Raw genomic sequence first — 21197 nt, 5'->3', positions numbered from 1 at the left:
AGTTATTATAGCTCTTTTTGATTCAGGATGGGTATGGAAAAGGACAAAAATGGGTCTAAAGTCCTTTGCTGGTGCTGCAAATGATAAAGAAAGAAAATAGAATTTTAGCTTTAATTGCTACATAATTGTTAAAAATTGTAACAACTGTGTGGGATGTAGTGAAGCCATTCCTGCAGAGAGAGAGAGAGAGAGAGAGAGAGAGAGAGAAATAGTTCTAAGATCTTGAAACTAACATGATTTCATTTGTCTTAGACATTGCCAGACCTACTTTGTTTCTATAGCACTTTCTGTTAAACAGCAAAAAGTTATTTTCTTGAAGAGAAAAGCTTGATAGGTGACCTGAGAGAAATTGGAGACTTTGCAGGGATTTGAGGCAAAATTGGTGTTGAGGTTGCGAACCCATTAGATATTTGAGAAATGGTAATGCAGTCTCGAGGCCTCTCCTGCTCCATGACTAAAATTTGGTGTCGCGACATTATCATCGAAGACAATAAGGATGACCATGACTTGTCAGTTACTGTGGCTGAACAGTCTAAGGTGCTGAATTAAGACTCCAGTCTTTTCATTGATGTGGGTTTGAATCTCACTGCTGCGAATGTCCCATGAGCAAGTGGCATTTTCTTCTCTGCAGGATTTTGCTGTGTGTAAGAAAAGAGGAGACAATACACATAATTTGCTGCGTGAAGAAAAAATAAAGATAGACTTGAAGTTCTATTAAAGTTATTTTTCAAGCAGCTACACAGACATGTTTGAGTGTACAGGAGACATAGAAACAAAATAGGTACAGCAGGGATGAGGAAGAACAGAGAGAGGGAGGGGAAAACCTACATTACCTCATCCTCAGTATTTATCCAGAACAGCATTCGGTGAGAGTAACCACTGCATAGTCCTGTGGAAAGTAGGTCCCATTCTCACTTTGAGAAAAACTTCTCACGCTGCATGGTACTATCACGATGCTAAATTGGATAGTCTTTTAACAGATCTGCTGACTTATTTTTCAGCACCTGTGATACACTTTGGGCCAATAACACTACAACTGAGAGAGCAGAGATTTTAATCACTCCAACATTATGGGACACTTGAGTATGGGGGACCGGTCAGTGTCAGGGCAGTTAAATCTAGAGGTAACAAAGAATGGATAGGGTTTCAGCAGCAGATGAGCTGAGACGTGGATGGAGTCAGGTGATGTTACTGAGATGGAAACAGTTGGTTTGGTGATGATGTGGTTGAAAGCTCATCTTAGTGTGAAGTATTTCATCAGAGTTGTGAACAGTCTGGTTCAGCTTCACACAGTTACTAGACAGAAGGTTGCAGTCAGTGTAGAAGCTGTCTCAGTGTTTAATTGGAGGAAATTGCTGTTCATCCTGCACTGGATTCAGACAAGTCAGGATGATGTGTGACTTGGAGGGGGTCCTCATGGTGATGGTGTTCCACATAGATCTTCCATACTGGACATTCACAATAGTGAAGTTTAAGGGTTTGTGACATGATGTCAAAGTCCTGATTGAGATGTGGATTTATTCAATACCTGTGTTTCACCTCTTTCTCCACATTCTTTCTTTGTCTGACCACTCACTAGGAGGCCAGAGTCTTGTGTAAGCCCAGACCAGGTGGTAGGTTCTGTTCCCTGATCGACATTAATGAATCACTGGCTTTTGTGGTCACTTCTTTTTTACAGTACATCATTAATCCTATGGGGTGGCACGGTGGCTCAGTGGTTAGCTTTGCAGCCTCACAGCACCAGGGACCCGGGTTCGATTCTCGCCTCGGGCAACTGTATATGCGGAGTTTTCACGTTCTCCCTGTGTCTGTGTGGGTTTCCTCCAGGTGCTCTGGTTTCCTCCCACAAAGATGTGCAGCCTAGGTGGATTAGTGGATTAGCCATGCTAAATTGCCCATGGTGTTCAGGGCTGTGTGGGATATAGGGGGATGGGTCTGGGTGGGATGCTTCAAGGGGCAGTGTGGACTTGTTGGGCTGAAGGGACTGTTTCCACACTGTAGGGAATCCAATCTAATCAAACTACCAGATTCATTACCAGCTGATTTCATAGGCAGCCTGGTGTTTGTGTGGACTCTCTCTTCGTTGCATTGTTCTGTTTTAAATTTATTTCACAGAGTATTCAAAGGGAAACTGACACCAGGCATAATCCCAGCGTTTTATGGGCCCCTCAGTTTATTGTAAACAGAACATTATCAGATTTTGAACATGGAAGGAGAAAGCATTATTCACAGTGTGAAACCATACACGTATTGTGTGTGTGTGGACACCAGTTTTAATTAACTACCAGGACTGACACAATGCAAGCCTTGATTGTGGGGAGGGATTCACTTGATTAACTACAGTCCTGGCACACAAGCTGTTCACACTGATGAGAGACCTTTTTAAATGTCCAAACTGTGGGAAGTGCTTTAAATGTTCTGATGAATCATCAATATGTTCACACTGCTGAGAGACCATTTGTGTGTTTTTTGTAGCCATGTGTTCAGATGATCAACTAAACTCCATTTACACCAGTGAGTTCACACTGGAGAGAGGCCATTCGTCTGCTCTGAGGGTGGGAAGGGATTCACTCATTTATCTCATTTGCTGACACGGAAGTGAGTTTGTCGGTAGCTGTTGGATGTTTGTATTTTGCTTTCAATCACAGTCAGTACTGAACCGTTTCAATGGAATCTGTTTCCATTGGTTTGAATAACTCCAGTTCTCAGTCGTTATATTTAGCATTAGAGTCAAATCAAACAGCTTTCTGTGTGACCTGCAGTATGTTTATTTTTAATGATATGTCTAATAAAAGTTTGTTCTCATTGAACATCTCTTCCCCCTCCCCCATGTATTCTCCATCCTCACCTACAACAACAACAGTGAGGAGCTCAAAGAGCTTCATTGTCTGACTCATGGTGACAATTGATCCACTGCCTCTGCTGCTTCCAATGATTCCAAGGGGCTCCTAAAGTTTGCCCCTGTCTGAACCCAGAACCTGCATGTTCCTCTGGCTATAACTATGTAGGAGACAAACCAATGTGTTATGAGCCCCTCTCAACTGGCTGCCAACATTTTCTCTCCTAATTCTCTCCCTTCCTTGTGTGCTTTTTCATCTGCTTGCCCCAACTTCTGAACCTTCTGTATTCCTCGTGACTGTCAATTTGGACTTTTCTCTTTGACACCTATCATAGGTGCTTGTTTTTTGTTCTTAAATTCTAATTGTCATACAAGCAGCCGTGAATGTTTGCCCTTCCTTTCCTTTCTGAGTGTAATTGAACCATCTTCTCTTTGAAAGTATTGCAATTATTAATTGTACTTTGTCCCGTCAACCTCCACTCAGTCATTGCTGTCCAGCTTTGACCTTGCTCTGTTGAAGACAACTTTCCATCAACTGAGCTTTCTTATTCTGAACTAATGCTGGTTATTATCTGACATTATTCTGTACCTTCCTACACGTGATCATGGTCTCCTGAATGATCCGCCACTGACACTTGATCTACTTGGCTCCCATCATTCCCAAGAAGTATGATCAAACGAGCGCTCTTTCTTTTTGAACTGAATGCACTGTTTTTGGAAACTTGTCATGCATACAATCCAGAAAAACTTACTGTCACTGCCTGTTACTCTAGCAATATTCCAGTCTGTATTTGAAAAACTGAGGTCTCAAATAATACTACAGAACAGGAACAGTCCCTTTAAACCACAAGCCTCCATTAACGCACGATTTTCTAATCATGAAATCTCTTTCTTTCCCCTGCACAGTTTGTATCTCTCTATTCCCTGCCAATTCACGAATCCATCAAGATGTCTTTTAAGTATTGTGATTGTATCTGTTTATCCCACTTCCTCTGGTAATGCATTCTTGACACATACTATTCTGTGTGTAAAAACTCACCTTTCACACCTCCTTTACATGTTTCCCTATTACTTTAAACGTATGTCCCCTACACAAACTGTCATTTCTACTCTCGACTCCAACTACCCATGTCTCTCCCAGTTTTGTAAATTTCTACCGGGTTGCCCCTCAGCCTCTGATATTCAAATGAAAACAAACCAAATTTATCCAACATCTCCTCATAACTAATATCCTCCAAACAAGGTGATATCCTGGTAACCTGTTTCTGTACCCTTTGGTGGTTTGACGAGCAGAATTGTACACAACATTGCAAATATAACCTCACTAAAGTTCTAGCGAGCTGCAACATGACCAATTTTTATACACTTTGCCCTGACCATCATCTCCACTCGGGTTGCCATTTTCAGGAAACTGTGAAACTGTAGACCTAGATACTGCTCTATGATCGTGCTTCTCAGAATTCTGCCATTTACTGTACACTTCCCTCCTTCACTAGACCCTCCAAAATGCATCACCTCACATTTGTTTGGATTAAATGCCACCTGCCATTTTTTCCACACAAGTCTCCAGTCAATCTATGTCCTGCTGTCTCCTCTGGCATTCCTCCTCACTACCTCACAGCTCCCATGATCTTTGTCATTCACATACTTACTAATTTGATCACCTACATTCTCCTCTAAATTTTTTTTATAATAAATATGTTAACAACAGGCCTACACAGGCCCCACACCCCACCTCTTCCTCCGTTACATTGATGACTGTATCGGCGCCGCCTCTTGCTCCCCAGAGGAGCTCGAACAGTTCATCCACTTCACCAACACCTTCTACCCCAACCTTCAGTTCACCTGGGCCACCTCCAGCACATCCCTCACCTTCCTGGACCTCTCAGTCTCCATCTCAGGCCAACCAGCTTGTAACTGATGTCCATTTCAAGCCCACCGACTCCCACAGCTACCTAGAATACACCTGCTCCCGCAAAAATTCCATGACCTATTCCCAATTCCTCCACCTCCGCCGCATCTGCTCCCACGATGAGGCATTCCACTCCTGCACATCCCAGATGTCCAAGTTCTTCAAGGACCGCAACTTTCCCCCCACAGTGGTAGAGAACGCCCTTGACCGCGTCTCCCGCATTTCCTGCAACACATCACTCACACCCCGCCCCTGCCACAACCGCCCAAAGAGCATCCCCCTCGTTCTCACACACCACCCCACCAACCTCCGGATACAATGCATCATCCTCCGACACTTCCACCATCTACAATCCGACCCCACCACCCAAGACATTTTTCCATCCCCACCTTGTCTCCTTTCCGGAGAGACCACTCTCTCCGTGACTCCCTTGTTCGCTCCACACTGCCCTCCAACCCCACCACACCCGGCACCTTCCCCTGCAACCGCAGGAAATGCTACACTTGCCCCCACACCTCCTCCCTCACCCCTATCCCAGGCCCCAAGATGACTTTCCACATTAAGCAGAGGTTCACCTGCACATCTGCCAATGTGGTATACTGCATCCACTGTACCCGGTGTGGCTTCATCTACATTGGGGAAACCAAGCGGAGGCTTGGCGATCGCTTTGCAGAACACCTCCGCTCGGTTTGCAATAAACAACTGCACCTCCCAGTCGCAAACCATTTCCACTCCCCCTCCCATTCTATAGATGACATGTCCATCATGGGCCTCCTGCAGTGCCACAATGATGCCACCCGAAGGTTGCAGGAACAGCAACTCATATTCCGCTTGGGAACCCCGCAGCCCAATGGTATCAATGTGGACTTCACCAGTTTCAAAATCTCCCCTTCCCCCACTGCATCCCAAAACCAGCCCAGTTCGTTCCCTCCCTCCACTGCACCACACAACCGGCCCAGCTCTTCCCCTCCACCCACTGCATCCCAAAACCAGTCCAACCTGTCTCTGCCTCCCGAACCTGTTCTTCCTCTCACCCATCCCTTCCTCCCACCCCAAGCCGCACCTCCATCTCCTACCTACTAACCTCATTCCACCTCCTTGACCTGTCCGTCTTCCCTGGACTGACCTATCCCCTCCCTACCTCCCCACCTATACTCTCCTCTCCACCTATCTTCTTTTCTCTCCATCTTCGGTCCGCCTCCGCTTCTCTCCCTATTTATTCCAGAACCCTCACCCCATCCCCCTCTCTGATGAAGGGTCTCGGCCAGAAACGTCAGCTTTTGTGCTCCTGAGATGCTGCTGGGCCTGCTGTGTTCATCCAGCCTCACATTATCTGTTAACAACAGGGGTCTGATTCCTACTGAAAGGCACTGGTCACAGATCTGTAGCTACTTTTCATCTTCTATGACAAAGCCAGTTCTGTACCCAACTCACGATGTAACCTGGGTCACTTAGACTTCTGTATCAGCCTGCCACAAGGGACCTTGTCAAAGGCCTTGCTGAAGCTCATGTGGATAACATGCATCTTGGCTTCCTGCCTCTCACAAACTGGATTGTGTTTTTTTTTGAATAAGTGGTGAAGATGATCGATGAAGACAGTGCAGTGGATGTTGTCTGCATGTACTCTACTGAAGCATTCGACAAGCTCCCTCATGGTAGCTGGGCCCAGAAGATTATGTCATATGAGATCAATCCATGGTGAGTTGCTAAATTGGATTGGGTTAGAGGACAGAGGGTGGGTGGGGACGGTGTTTTTTGATTGGAGATCTGTGACCAGTGGTGTTCCATAAGGTTTGTCATTTTTTCAAAGATTTGGATGAAAATCTAAGCTGTCTGTTTAATAGATTTGCTAATGTTGTGAAAATTGGTGCAGGTGAGGATAGTGAGGTAGGTTGTCAAAGGACACAGCAGGATGTACATCAATCGGAAAGTTGGATGGAGAAATGGCAGATGGACTTGAATTTAGAGAAGAGTGAGGTAATGCAGTTTGTGTTTAATATCTGCAAATCCTTCTCTTCTAATGTCCTGCAAAAGGAACTTACAAGTCATTTACTGTCATTGCAGGATAGAAATTCAAAACAGACAAGTCCAGATCCTGAGGAACATTATTCTCCTCTCTTATTTCTCAAATCTGTAAATTCCTGGCTCTACCCTCCTTCCTCTTTCGACTGAAATCCACATCCAACCTCCCCATTTCTGTCCTCCGCTTCCAGTTTTCTCCCTTTCTCCGTCCTCTCCCCTCTGGATTAAATTCCTAACTCCTTTCTGCTGACTGAAAAATCAAATCAATGAGTCTGATTTGGGGTTTGAGACACCGGTGCAACCGCACCTGGAGTATTCTGTGCAGTATTGTTCTCGTGATCTAAGGAATGATAGTCTGTCTTTGTAGACACAGTGCTATGAAGGTATACCAGACTGATTCTGGGAAGGGGGTTTCTTCATTCAGAGAGGAGTGAATCTGTGGAGTTCAAATACCAAAGAAAGTGGTTGTGGCAAAATATTGAACGTTGTAAAGAAGGTTTAGATTATTGTTCAGAGGGACAAAGGGATCAAAGGGTGTTGAAAGTGAGAAGGTACTGAGTTGGTGATCAGCAATATCAGCATGAATGGCAGAACATCTCAAGGGCTAAAGTGCGATCTGTGCGTGAAGAAGGTCTGAGGCTCCGAAAGCTTGTGTTTTCAAATAAACCTGTTGGACTAATAAGCTGGTGTTGTGTGATTTCTGACCTTGTCCACCCTAGTCCAACACCAGCACTTCATGTTCTTATTTCCTAAGACTCTATATCACCATTTTTAATTTCCCTCCTAGTCATGGCTAGGCCACATTTCTCATTTCATTTTTGTGCCAGAAAGGAATGAACAACTGTTGCAGTTCCCCAATATTTTCTTTAAGTATTTTCACTTGCCTTTCCACTTCTATCCCATTAAGTAAAACTCCCCAATTTATTATGGCCAGTTTGTGTGCCATGCTATCACAGTTTCCTCTTTTTAAATTCAGGATCTTAGTCTCAGAAGCAACTCTACCACTCTCCAACTTAGAGTCACAGAGTTGTACAGCATGGAATCAGAATCTTTGGTCCAATGCGTCCAAGCTAACCAGGTATCCTAATTAATGTGGTCCCATTTCATACCATTTGGCCCATACCCCTGCAAACTCTTCCTGTTCGTGCACCCATCTAGATACCTTTTAAATGTTGTAATTGTACCAGCCCCTACCACTTCCTCTTGTAGCTCATTCCATACACGCACTACCCTTGACATGAAAAAAAAATTGCCCCTTAGGTTCCTTTTACATCTTTCTGGTATCAACTTAAAGCTACGTGCTCCAGTTTTGGACTACGAGCCTTGGAAAATGACGTTGGCTACTCACCTTATCCATGTCTCACGATTTTATAAACATTTATAAGGCCACCCCTCAGCCTCCAACATTTCAGGGAAAATAGCCCCAGCATATTCAGCCTCTCCTTATAGCCCAAACCTTCCAACTTCAGTGAAATCCTTTTAAATCTTTTCTGAACCACTTCAAGTGTCTTTACTGACAGCAACATTTCAAAAGTGGCCTAACCAATATCCTATATAGTCACAATATGACATTTCAACACACCTATACTTAATGCATTGACCAATAAGTGCAAGAATACCAAAGTCTTCCTATCTAACTTTGGCTCCACCTTAAAGGAACTCTTTGAACCTGCACCCCAAAGTCTTTGTTCAGCAATGTTCCCCAGGACCTTACCATTAAGTATCAGTTATATAAATAACACCAAAGGATGATGTGACTGCACAAGTGCAGAGATCCAGCAGGATGTTGCCTGGGCCGGAGCGATGGAGTTTTGAAGAAAAAGTAGAGAGGCTGGGTGGGGACCTAATTGAAGTGAACAAAGCTGTAGAGGGCATTGACAGCTTAGATAGGGAGAATCATTTCCCCTTAGTACAGGGATCAATAACGGAGGGGGGGGGGTGGTTGAGAACACTTTTAAAATAAGTAGTTGGAGGTTTTAAGTGGTTTTGAGGGAAAACAAATTCTTCCAAAAGGAGGTGAGTGACGATCTGAAAGTCACAGCCTAAAAGTGTCAGAGGGAGGGTTCTGGAGTACTGACCACTTACACATGAGCACTATCCCATCACCTCCTTTCCATTTACCCATTGCCATGTAGTTACAAATTTAATTTTAGATGGGTAGCACTAGAGATTTATTTCAAATAAATTTTAAAAATTATCTTATTTATAGATTCAGACTTGAAATTTTGAAAAAGTAAATATTATGTATACATTGTCTATGAATAGGAAGGGAACAGAGGGATGTAAGAGAAGACAGTTTTAATATGGAAGGGCAAAACCTGTCAGCGCATGCTTGGAGGGCTGAAGAGCCTGCTTCTGTGCTGTATTTTTTTTTGTACTGCGCCCTTTTCCATCAGCTCCATCAGAGTAAAATTTTTATTGATTGAGGGCTTTCAATGGCAGGACTTTTACCCAGCAGTCCCCGCGCTGGCAAAGGTCGCTGATTAACATTACAGGCGAGCACTGCGCAGGCGTCGTGCCGTTGCGCTCTTTGGAATGTATCCGCTGCGAGTAATGGCGATGGGGGATGATGCTCTGCTCTTTTGTCACGTTCAAAGTAAAGATTGAAAGTGCGAAGGGAGAGATGGAAACCACGGTGGCTCAGGAGGGGTTTCTAAACACCTCTGGAAGGTGATGAAAACTAAAAATGAATCTGCAGGTGCTGTATTTCCAGATACAGGCCTTTGACCAGGAAGTGGCTCCACCGACACTCTCATCCGCCTAGCGGAACTCGTCCTCACACTCAACAACTTCTCTTTTGACTCCTCCCACTTCCTACAGACTAAGGGGGTGGCCATGGGCACCCGCATGGGCCCCAGCTATGCCTGCCTCTTTGTAGGTTACGTGGAACAGTCCATCTTCCGCACCTACACAGGCCCCAAACCCCACCTCTTCCTCCGGTACATTGATGACTGTATCGGCGCCGCCTCTTGCTCCCCAGAGGAGCTCGAACAGTTCATCCACTTCACCAACACCTTCCACCCCAACCTTCAGTTCACCTGGGCCATCTCCAGCACATCCCTCACCTTCCTGGACCTCTCAGTCTCCATCTCAGGCAACCAGCTTGTAACTGATGTCCATTTCAAGCCCACCGACTCCCACAGCTACCTAGAATACACCTCCTCCCACCCACCCTCCTGCAAAAACTCCATCCCCTATTCCCAATTCCTCCGCCTCCGCCGCATCTGCTCCCACGATAAGACATTCCACTCCCGCACATCCCAGATGTCCAAGTTCTTTAAGGACCGCAACTTCCCCCCCACGGTGATTGAGAACGCCCTTGACCGCGTCTCCCGCATTTCCCGCGACACATCCCTCACACCCCGCCCCCGCCACAACCGCCCCAAGAGGATCCCCCTCGTTCTCACACACCACCCTACCAACCTCCGGATACAACGCATTATCCTCCGACACTTCCGCCATTTACAATCCGACCCCACCACCCAAGACATTTTTCCATCCCCACCCCTGTCTGCTTTCCGGAGAGACCACTCTCTCCGTGACTCCCTTGTTCGCTCCACACTGCCCTCCAACCCCACCACACCCGGCACCTTCCCCTGCAACCGCAGGAAATGCTACACTTGTCCCCACACCTCCTCCCTCACCCCCATCCCAGGCCCCAAGATGACATTCCACATTAAGCAGAGGTTCACCTGCACATCTGCCAATGTGGTATACTGCATCCACTGTACCCGGTGCGGCTTTCTCTACATTGGGGAAACCAAGCGGAGGCTTGGGGACCGCTTTGCAGAACACCTCCGCTCAGTTCGCAACAAACAACTGCACCTCCCAGTCGCAAACCATTTCCACTCCCCCTCCCATTCTCTTGATGACATGTCCATCATGGGCCTCCTGCACTGCCACAATGATGCCACCCGAAGGTTGCAGGAACAGCAACTCATATTCCGCCTGGGAACCCTGCAGCCATATGGTATCAATGTGGACTTCACCAGTTTCAAAATCTCCCCTTCCCCCACTGCATCCCTCAACCAGCCCAGTTCATCCCCTCCCCCCACTGCACCACACAACCAGCCCAGCTCTTCCCCCCCCACCCACTGCATCCCAAAACCAGTCCAACCTGTCTCTGCCTCCCTAACCGGTTCTTCCTCTCACCCATCCCTTCCTCCCACCCCAAGCCGCACCCCCAGCTACCTACTAACCTCATCCCACCTCCTTGACCTGTCCGTCTTCCCTGGACTGACCTATCCCCTCCCTACCTCCCCACCTACACCCTCTCCACCTATCTTCTTTACTCTCCATCTTCGGTCCGCCTCCCCCTCTCTCCCTATTTATTCCAGTTCCCTCCCCCCATCCCCCTCTCTGATGAAGGGTCTAGGCCCGAAACGTCAGCTTTTGTGCTCCTGAGATGCTGCTTGGCCTGCTGTGTTCATCCAGCCTCACATTTTATTATCTTGGAATCTCCAGCATCTGCAGTTCCCATTATCTATGAAAGAGAACTTGTTTAGATTTCATAAATAACTAAGGCACTAACCATATCTTCATTTTGGATTTTGTAATCCATCTTTGTCACTCTTCCCTTGATCTTTGGATGTAAGAACTTATTCAAATTATCCATATCTACATTTCAATTGTTTTATCTCTGCAGCCCTGACTTCTCTCTTTATAACCTTTCTTTGCCCCTTCCTATGTTGTTGGTCTTTTAGAGGTTGTGTTTACACCATTTATTGCTTTGCCTTCCATAATGATACAGTGAGCTGCTTTTATTGCTGACAAACATTTGCTCAAGGAATTCAACTAACCATTTCACGTTAATTGGTTGTTTGCATTTCTGGTTACAATTACCTAAACAGTTCAGAATGCTGTAGGATCAGACTTTTGCTTCTACTTTTTATTAAGTAACAAACTTGTGATTGTGGCTGAACCAGGCCTTTAAAAACTGCCTCTTGTTAAAATGCTTATGTGTTTTGAACTGTCTGTTTACAGAAACCCAAGTAAATTCCCTAATGTTCCTTCTCAACAGGACTCTTTTATACCCCCACAGGACCTTTTGTGATCTAATCCAGTAACAGTGTGAGCTGCTACAATGCACGTGCTAGTAAAAGCATAAGAGGACAGATGAGATGAGTGCATGGCTGGAGCTATAACTTAAAAGGTTTGGATTCCTGAGGCATTGAGACTTTGTTTGTTTCTGGGGAAGGTGGGACATGCACAAGCTTGAACAATTGTCCTGGGCAGAGCTGGGACAGATATTCTTGTTGATGCTTTTGCTAGTTCCACTGGTGAGGATTTAAACTCGTATGACAGGGGAATGGGAACCAAAGTATACCTTTAGCAGTAAAAGACTCAAATCAGCAAATGGGACGTGAAATTAGTTCATGATGTTTTCGGTGGCTGAAAGATTAAAAGAAAGAAGGATTAATCAAGATCAAATCGCTTTTCATACATCAGTCCTGTGATCCCAGGAATTGGTCTGGTGAACCTTCTTTACGATCATTCAGTAGCCAGGGCATCCTTCCTCTGGAAAGGAGAACAAAGGTGCACACGACTCCAGGTGTGGTCTCACCAAGGCCCTTATAGAAAGATATCCCTCTTCCTGTACTCGAATCCTCTCAATGAAGGCCGAAATATCATTTGCATTCTTCACTACTTGCTGCTGCCTGTTTTCTAAAAGAGAACAGGAGAGAAACACGGAACTAAATGGGGTCAGACACTCAGGTAAAATTGTTGAACACCATGTCCCCATTGTATCGGTGCTGGCCATCAAGCACCTATTGAAGCTAGGCCCATTTTCTGGCACTTGGTGTGTAACCTGTATTATGGTGCAATGGATGATCATCTCAACACTTCTTCAAGATTGCAATGGTTCCTGCATCTATCACCATTTCAGATGCTGCCAGATCTGCTGTGTATCTCCATCTTTTTCTGTTTTTATTTCAGATTTCAGGTATTTTGCTGCATCTTAGTCCTTCAGAAGCATCAAAGGGTATGGGGAGAAAACAGGAATTGGATTCATTTTCAGATGTATAAAATGCATGTCTGTCCAAACTCTATCTCTTTTTGTAGTTTTGGGCAAACGCTGAATGTTTCCCTTCCCTGAAGGACATTTAATGAACCAGTTCAGTTTTACTGATAATCCAGCTGTGGCCCTAAGTGTTGGATCCACAATTGACCAGATTTATTTCTGAGTTTCACAATCTTTATGTGTGTTCTTCTGGTTTCTCTCTCTGCTTTTCTGTTTGAAATTTTGATTGCATTCAGAGAAATCAAACAAAACCACACCCAGATCTGACACTCAATCTGTTTGTCATAACCTAATTATCTCAGGATTTTGAACATTGAAGGAAGAAGCACTGTTCACACCAGGGAGAAATGCGTATTGTTTGTGTGTCGAAGAGTCTGTGAAGATTCATCTGAAATGTCCAAACACCAGCGCAGTCACACTGGGGAGAGACTGGGAAGGGATTTATTTACCCATCCGAGCTGGAAATGCACCAACGCAGTCACACTGGGGAGAAACCATTCATTTGCTCTGATTGTGGGCTGGGATTTACTCAGTCAAACAACCTGCTGATACACCAGCGAGTTCACAGTGGGGAGAGACCGTTTGCCTGCTCTGTGTGGGAAAGGATTTGCGCAGACATCTCACCTGCTGAAACACCAGTGAATTCACACAGGAGAGAGGCCATTCACTTGCTCTGTATGTGGGGAAAAAATTTGCTTTGTCATGCAGCCTGTTGACACATCAGCGAATTCACAATGGGGACAGACTGTTCACCTGCTCTGTGTGGGAAAGGATTCATTTCGTCAACTAACCTGCTGAGACACCAGCAAGTTCACACTGGTGAGAAACCTTTCACCTGTTCCGAGTGTGGGAAGGGATTTACTCACTCATCCAACCTGCCGACACATCAGCGACTTCATACTGGAGAGAGACCATTCACCTGTTCGGAGTGTGGAAAAGCATTCACTCAGACAGTTCACCTGCTGATACACCAGCGAGTTCACACTGGAGAGAAACCGTTCACCTGTTCCGAGTGTGGGAAGGGATTTACTCACTCAATCAACCTGCTGAGACACCAGCGAGTTCACTCTGGGGACAGACCATTCACTTGTTCTATGTGTGGAAAGGGATTCACTCAATCATGCAAACTGTTAACACACCAGCAAGTTCACCACAACCACATTTGAAGGATTTTGCTCTTAAATCAAGGAATGAACTTTGATCGTTGGGCTGTTTGTACTTGTGTCACTAGTCCCTGCTCAAAACTTGATCTTCTCTTGGGAAATAAGGTAGGGCAGGTGACTGAAGGGTTAGTGGGGAAAATATTTTGGGGCCTATGATCATAGTTCTATTAGTTTTAAAATATTTATGGAGAATGATAGACTTGGTCTAAAAGTTAAAGTTTTAAATGGGACGAAGGCCAACTTTGACACGATTATACCCCTTCAAAGCACAGTAAGACCGCCTATGTGTGGGAATGCATGAGATGGGTGAGATGCAAAACAAGTATTTTACATCAGTATTTACTGTGGAAAAGGATATGAAAGCTAGAGACCTTAGAGAAATGAATGTGTATCTTAAAGTTCCATATTATAGAGGAGGTGGTGCTGGATGCCTTACAGAGCATAAAGGTGGATAAATCCCAGGACCTCTTCAGGTGTACTGTCGAACTTTGCGGGAAGTTAGGCTTGCGATTGGGCCCCTTGCTCAGATATTTGCACCATTGACAGTTATAGGTGAGCTGTTAGACTGGGGGTTGCCTAATGTGGTGCCATTGTTTAAGAAAGGTGGTAACATAAAACCAGGGAACAATACTTTTGGTGAGCCTGACGTCAGTTGTGGGTAAGTAGTTGGAGGGAATTCTGAGGGATAGGATTTACATGTATTTGGAAAGCGTGGACTGAATGGGGATAGTCAAGATGGCTTTGTCCGTAGGAAATTATGTCTTACTAACTTGATTGAGTTTTCTTTTTGAAGAAGTTACAAAGAAGATTGATGGCAGAGCGGTGGATGTTTTCGATTATGGATTTCAGTAAGTAAAATTCCGCATGGTAGCCTGATTAACAAGGTTAGATCACATGGAATCCAGGGAGAGCTGGCCATTTGGAAAGGCCTTTGACCTGCAGTATGCTGCAAGGATTGGTACTTAGTAACTATAACTCCTACATTCACATCCAAATCATCTTTATAAATGACAGAAATGAGTGGACCCAGCTCTGATCCTTGCGGCACACCACTGGTCACACACCTCCAGTCTACAAAGCAACCCTCCACCAGCACTCTGTCTCCTACCTTCAAGTCAGATCTGTATCCAAATGACTGGTTCTCTCTGTATTCCATGTGATCTGACCTTGCTAATCAGTCATGAGGAACCTTGTCAACTGCCTTACTGACATCCATATAGAACACATCCACTGCTTTGCCCTAATCAATCCTCTTTGTTCCTTCTTAAAAAAAAAATCGTCAGTGAGACATGATTTCCCACACACAGCTACGTTGACTATCCCTAATCAGTCCTTCCCTTTCCAAATATTTCAAGTACTATCCCTCAGGATTCCCTGCAACGACTTGCCCACCACTAATATCAGGCTCACTGGCCTATAGTTCCGTGGTTTTTCCTTACCACCTTTCTTAAATAGTGGCACCACATTAGCCAACTTCTGGTCCCTCACCTGTGGCTATCGATTGATACAAATATCTCAGCAAGGGGCCCAGCAATCACTTGCCCAGCTTCCCTCCAAGTTCTCTGATACACTTGATCAGGTCCCAGGAATTTATCCACTTTTATGCATTTTAAGCCGTTCGGCGTCACTACCTCTGAAATATGGCTAATTTTCAAGATGTTGCTATTTATTTCCCCACAGTCTATATCTTCCATATCCTTTTCAGTAGTAAATACTGATGCATAATACTTGTTTTATTATATTCCCCATTTCTTGCAATTCCACACATAGGCGGCATTGCTGCTTTTTAAGGGGCCCTATCTCTCCATAGTTATCCTTTTGTTCTTAATCTATTTGTAGAATCCCTCTGGATTTTCCTTCATGCTATTTGCCGAAGCTACCTCATGTCCCCTTTTTGCCCTCCTAATTTCCCTCTTAAGTATACCATTGAGTGAATTCTTATAAGAGTATAATGACAATCTCTGCTGTCTATACCTGACATGTCCGTCCTTTTTCTTGACCAAAACCTTGATTTCTGTAGTCATCCAGAATTCCCTACACCTACCAGCCTTGTCCTTCACCCAAACAGGAACATACTGTCCCTGAACTCTCGTTATCTTATTTTTTGAAGGCTTCCCACTTCTGAACCTTTCCGTTTTACCTGCAAATATCTGTCCCAATCAACTTTTGAAAGCTGTTGTGTAATACCATTAAAATTGGCCTTCCTCCAATATAGAATTTTAACTTTCAGACCTGGTCTACTCTTTTCCATCACTATTTTAAAACTAATAGTATTATGGTCACTGGCCCCAACGCCCTCCCATGCTGATACCCTAGTCAGCTGTCCTGCTTTATTTGCCAAGAGCAGGTCAAGTTTTGCACTTTCTCTAGTCGGTACATCACATACTGAATCAACATTTTCCTGCACACTCCCAGCAAATTCCTCTCCATTCAAACCTTTTACACCATGGAATTCCCAGTCTGTGTTTGGAAAGTTAAAATCCATTCCATAACAACCCTGTTATTCTTACAGATAACTGAGATCTTCTTTCAAAATTGTTTGTCACATTCCTGCTGACTATTGGGAGGCCTATAGTGTAATCCCCATAAAGTGATCATCCCTCTCTTATTTCTCAGTTCCACCCAAATAACTTCCCTGGATGTGTTCTCAGATATATCCTGCCTAAGTAAAGCCATAATGTTACCCTTGCTCAAAAAAGCCACTTTTCACTCCTCTCTTGCTTTGCTTTCCCCTCCCGCTTTTGACTTTCTATCGTTTCTATAGGATCTATATCTTAGAACATTAAGCTGGCAGCCCTGTCCATCCTTGAGCCTTGTCTCTGTAATTGCAATGATAACCCAGTTCCATGTTTCCAACCTTGCCCTGAGTTCATCTGCCTGAGCTGTTAGGCCTCTGGCATTGAAATAAATGGTGTCTAATTTATTAGTCCTTTTACATTAATCTTAATAACAATTATGTAACTGTAGGGTCGGTTTGGAAAATGATGACTTTTTTTGCTGTATATCAACACATTCACACTGGGTAAAGACAATCCACCTGCACACTGTGAAAAGGGATTTCCTAGTTCATTAGGACTGGTTTTTATAGAATTCAGAGTATTCCTACAGTATGGAAACAGGCCATTTGGCCCAAGAATTCCACAGAAAACCTCAGAGCATCCCACCCAGACACATCTCCCCGTAGCCCACCTAATCTACACATCCCTGAACACTCTGGGCAATTTAGCTTGGCCAATCCACCTAACCAACACATGGGAGGAAACCAGAGCACCGAGGAAACCCACGTAGCCACAGGGAGAACATGCCAACTCCACACACTCAGTTGCCCAAGGGTGGAATCAAATCTGGGTCCCTGGCATTGAGAGGCAGCAGTGCTAACCGCTGAGCCACTGTGGATAACCACCAATGAGTTCCCAAGAATCTGTAGGAATTTTTGTTGTTGCTCCTATTATCTGTGTCCACGTCATGTTATCTGGGCATGTTTCTCATGATGTTTGAAAACACCACGTGTCTGGTTACCTAGTTGGGAGAAAAAAAACAATATAAGTCAACCTTTTAATAAAACTACTGTGCATTGAGTCTTCATCTCAAAAGCAGACTAGTTTATTTTGAAAGGCTCTCCATCTCCCCTAACTCCTCCATCCTCACCTCCAACATGTGCGAGGAACCTGTGGTTTTTATTTTTCACTCAGAATGACAGTCAGTACACTTCATATGAGCAATTGGGAACAGGGTCATCCCATAATGCTTGAAACTTAGTGTACTAATGGTACACTATTACAATAATAACCATTACAATTCTTTTCCAAACCTTTTCAAGTTTTACAACACCCTTCCTTTAGCAGGAAGACTAGAATTACACACAGCGGTTACACCTAAACCAGAATGGGACCTGCATCCTTGTGGGGGGTGGGGGTGCGTTTCCAGTACTGTTGAGGGTCTTGTAAATCACTTAGCAGTGGGCTGAAATCCAGAGAGAATGTTCAAAATAATAATAAGGGCCAAAAAGAGGAGAGACGAGAGTCTGGAAGGCATTGTCACAGGCCAGTTTAAGGTATCAGGGAGTTTAAGGGTGAATGGTATTTAATGCTTGGAGTCAGATGAATAAGGCAGATGATTCAAGGATACAAATTAATGGGGCCATAAAGACATTGCTGTCACTTGGACATGGTTAGCAGCTCAGTCTTCCAGGATACAGGGTCTTCATGCAAGGCAGTGGAGGTGGTAAAGGAGGAGGAGATATTGTTATTTTGTTTAGGGAATCGATTACAGCAATAAGGAGGGGTGGCATCTTTGAAAACTCTACAAATAAATAAGGAGGCAAATTTTGAGCAAGTGTAAAAGTAGCAGGAGCTTTCAACTTCCTCGACATTAATGTAGTCATCACAGTGTGAAGGATTTATCAGAATTTTTAAAATACATCCAGGACAGCATTTTTTTCAGCCACTAAGTAGAAGTCCCAACAAGGAAGGGGAAGGTCCTGGACTTAACTTTAGGTTACAAAGTCGAGCAAGTGGTTGAAGTTTCAGTGGGATGGCATTTTGCAGGTAGTTATTATAACTTTTCGATTCAGGATTTGTAAGAAAAGGACAAGGACGGGTCTTAAGTCCTAAACTGCTGCTGAAGTTATGAAGAAAGTAAATGGAATTTTGGCCTTAATTGCGAGGTGTTGGTGTTTGAGGATAAGGACATCTTGTGACAACTGAATTGGATGTTGGTGAAGCCATACTGGTATATTATTTACAGTTTTGGTGCTTGTATTTAAGAAAGGATATGCTGGCGTTGAATGCAGTGCAAAAGAGCTTCACTAAGCTGATTCATGGGATGAAAGGGTTAGCCTATCATGAATAGCTGGAGGAAGGGAATTTGCAGAGGGGAAATACTGAATAATAAATAGGTGGTGCCCAGTGTTGGGCTCATATTCACAACCCTGCACTTAAGCAGCATATGTTCTGACAACTCAGCTAAATTGGCCTCCCACAGTCAGTGTTCAAATCCTGCTTTATAAGATGATGAATGGGTTTTTCACTGACGCCACACAGTCCAAGGAAGTAAAAGTTGTTTGCTTCAGAAAATCCCAAGGTTCCAATGTATTCTTCTCATTCACATTGCAATCCATTTTCAGTACTTGCTCCATGATTTAAATTCAAAATTAATTTGGTGATGTTGTTGCCCTCATCTTTAAGCAGCCTGTATGACTCCAGTCACTCGGTCAAATGGTGAATAAAACTGTTTCAATAAACCAATTCTTTTCAGCTACGGTATAAGAAATGTTCCTTTATTTGCTGAGTCTCACACAACATTTTCTTTGTTCTGTGTGTCTACAACTTTTGCCAATTCTCATGTTATGGACTACATGTTCAGACACTGGTTAAAAAGGTTCTAAGGATCAGAGGTTTCTGGTGCAGTTGTATGACTTACTGCTAAGCAGTACAAAGAAATAAACAGGCAAAAGATTAGGAAGGAAATATATTTTTGTATTTTTAAGTGTAGACTTCAGTTTCTGTGTGCTTGCTTCTTATAAAATGGCTTTGAAGTCTTCACAGTGCAGTGTTCAAACAACAGACACCAAGACCTTGTGAGCAAGTATTTAAGGCATTTGACACGTTGAGGGGAATTAATTTAGAAACACAAATTGTCCAAAAAAAAGTGCTGGATAAATGCAGCAGGTCTCTCAGTTAGTTATTATAGCTCTTTTTGATTCAGGATTGGTATGGAAAAGGACAGAAAAGGGTCTAAAGTCCTTTGCTGGTGCTGCAAATGATAAAGAAAGAAAATAGAATTTTAACTTTAATTGCTACATAATTGTTAAAAATTGTAACAACTGTGTAGGATGTAGTGAAGCCATTCCTGCAGAGAGAGGGTGTGAGAGAGAGAAATAGTGGTAAGATCTTGAAACTAACATGATTTCACTTGTCTTAGACATTGCCAGACCTACTATGTTTCTATAGCACTTTCTGTTAAACAGCAAAAAGTTCTTTTCTTGAGAAGAGAAAAGCTTGAGAGGTGACCTGAGAGAAATTGAAGACTTTGCAGGGATTTGAGGCAAAATTGGTGTTGAGGTTGGGAACCCATTAGAGATTTGAGAAATGGTAATGCAGTCTCGAGGCCTCCTGCTCCATGACTCAAATTTGGTGCAGAGTCATTATCATCGAAGACAATAAGGATGACCACGACTTGTCAGTTACTGTGGCTGAACAGTCTAAGGTGCTGAATTAAGACTCCAGTCTTTTCATTGATGTGGGTTTGAATCTCACTGCTGTGAATGTCCCTTGAGCAAGTGGCATTTTCTTCTCCACAGGATTTTGCTGTGTGTCAGAAAAGAGGAGACAATATGCATAATTTGCTGCGTGAAGAAAAAAAAAGAGATATACTTGAAGTTCTATTAAAGTTATTTTTCAAGGAGCTACACAGATATGTTTGAGTGTACAGGAGACGTAGAAACAAAATAGGTACAGCAGGGATGAGGAAGAACAGTGGGAGAGAGGGAGGGGAAAACCTATGTTACCTCATCCTCAGCATTCGGTGAGAGTAACCATTGCACTGTCTTGTGGAAAGTAGGTCCCATTCTCACTTTGAGAAAAACTTCTCATGCTGCATGGTACTATCACGATGCTAAATTGGATAGTCTTTTAACAGATCTGCTGACTTATTTTTCAGCACCTGTGATGCACTTTGGGCCAATAACACGAACTGAGAGAGCAGAGATTTGAATCACTCCAACATTACAGGAAGGTTGAATGTGGGGGACCGGTCAGTGTCAGGGCAGTTAAATCTAGACGTAACAAAGAATGGATAGAGTTTCAGCAGCAGATGAGCTGAGACGTGGATGGAGTCAGGTGAGGTTACTGAGATGGAAACAGTTGGTTTGGTGATGATGTGGTTGAAAGCTCATCTTAATGTGAAGTATTTCATCAGAGTTGTGAACAGTCTGGTTCAGCTTCACACAGTTACTAGACAGAAGGTTGGAGTCAGTGTAGAAGCTGTCTGTGTTTAATTGGAGGAAATTGCTGTTCATCCTGCACTGGATTCGGACAAGTCAGGATGATATGTGACTTGGAGGGGGTCCTCATGGTGATGGCATTCCATATAGATCTTCCACACTGGACATTCACAATAGTGAAGATTAAGGGTTTGTGACATGATGTCAAAGTCCTGATTTGAGATGTGGATTTAGTCAATACCTGTATTTCACCTCTTTCTCCACATTCTTTCTTCGTCTGACCACTCACAAAGAGG

The 21197-nt window shown here is 43.9% G+C and overlaps 1 protein-coding gene across 2 annotated transcripts in view; it reads left to right on the top strand.

The window, feature by feature from the left end:
- LOC132208588 (gastrula zinc finger protein XlCGF17.1-like) overlaps positions 1-21197 on the top strand; it is a 55387-nt gene that overhangs the window by 12411 nt on the left and 21779 nt on the right. The window lies entirely within an intron of this gene.

Source organism: Stegostoma tigrinum, unplaced genomic scaffold (assembly GCF_030684315.1).
Source record: "Stegostoma tigrinum isolate sSteTig4 unplaced genomic scaffold, sSteTig4.hap1 scaffold_49, whole genome shotgun sequence".
In the NCBI taxonomy this organism is placed as follows: domain Eukaryota; kingdom Metazoa; phylum Chordata; class Chondrichthyes; order Orectolobiformes; family Stegostomatidae; genus Stegostoma; species Stegostoma tigrinum.
Note: the sequence above shows the minus strand (reverse complement) of the source record. Positions and strands in the feature narration are given on the sequence as shown.